Raw genomic sequence first — 703 nt, forward strand, 5'->3', positions numbered from 1 at the left:
TGGTGCCACGAACCGGTACCAATGCCTCCCTTTAGTCCCGGTTGGTGCCACCAACCGGGACCAAAGGCCCCTGTGCTGCCCACGTCGCGGCCAAAGTTTAGTCCCACCTTGTTAGTTGAGAGGGCTCGAGAATGGTTTATAAGCGCTTCTGCGCCCACCCTCTCGAGCTCCTCTCAACTGCAAGCTTTCAGGCCTAATCTCACATTTTGCTGTTGTGGGCCTATTGGGCCTTCTACGGGCCTGAATCCTGGCCCAGGTTGGGTTTCTAGTCGTATTCAGGCTGTGGTGGCCCAACAGGTGCTAGTTTTTTGCTTTATTTTTTAATTCTTTTTGCTTTTAGTTTTAGAAAAATTATGAACTTTCTATTAGTGCCATTAGTTTTCAAATTTGAAAACACTTTTTTTGTTTTTTTGTTTTCTTTCTTGCTTTATTTATTTTATTTTGTTTCTACTTACAAAAAAATACTTATTGTTGCTATTTTTTTATTTTTCCAGTTTTTTTGTTTTGTTTTCTGCATTATTTATTTTCTTTTGTTTTTTGCTTTATTTTTTAATTCTTTTTTCCTTTTATTTTAGAAAAATTATAAACTTCCTGTTTGTGCCATTAGTTTTCAAATTTCAAAACACTTTTTTTGTTTTTTTTGTTTTTTTGTTGCTTTATTTATTTCGTTTTGTTTCTACTTACAACAAAATACTTATTGTTG

Source organism: Triticum dicoccoides, chromosome 5B, assembly GCF_002162155.2.
Source record: "Triticum dicoccoides isolate Atlit2015 ecotype Zavitan chromosome 5B, WEW_v2.0, whole genome shotgun sequence".
Taxonomy (NCBI): Eukaryota; Viridiplantae; Streptophyta; class Magnoliopsida; order Poales; family Poaceae; genus Triticum; species Triticum dicoccoides.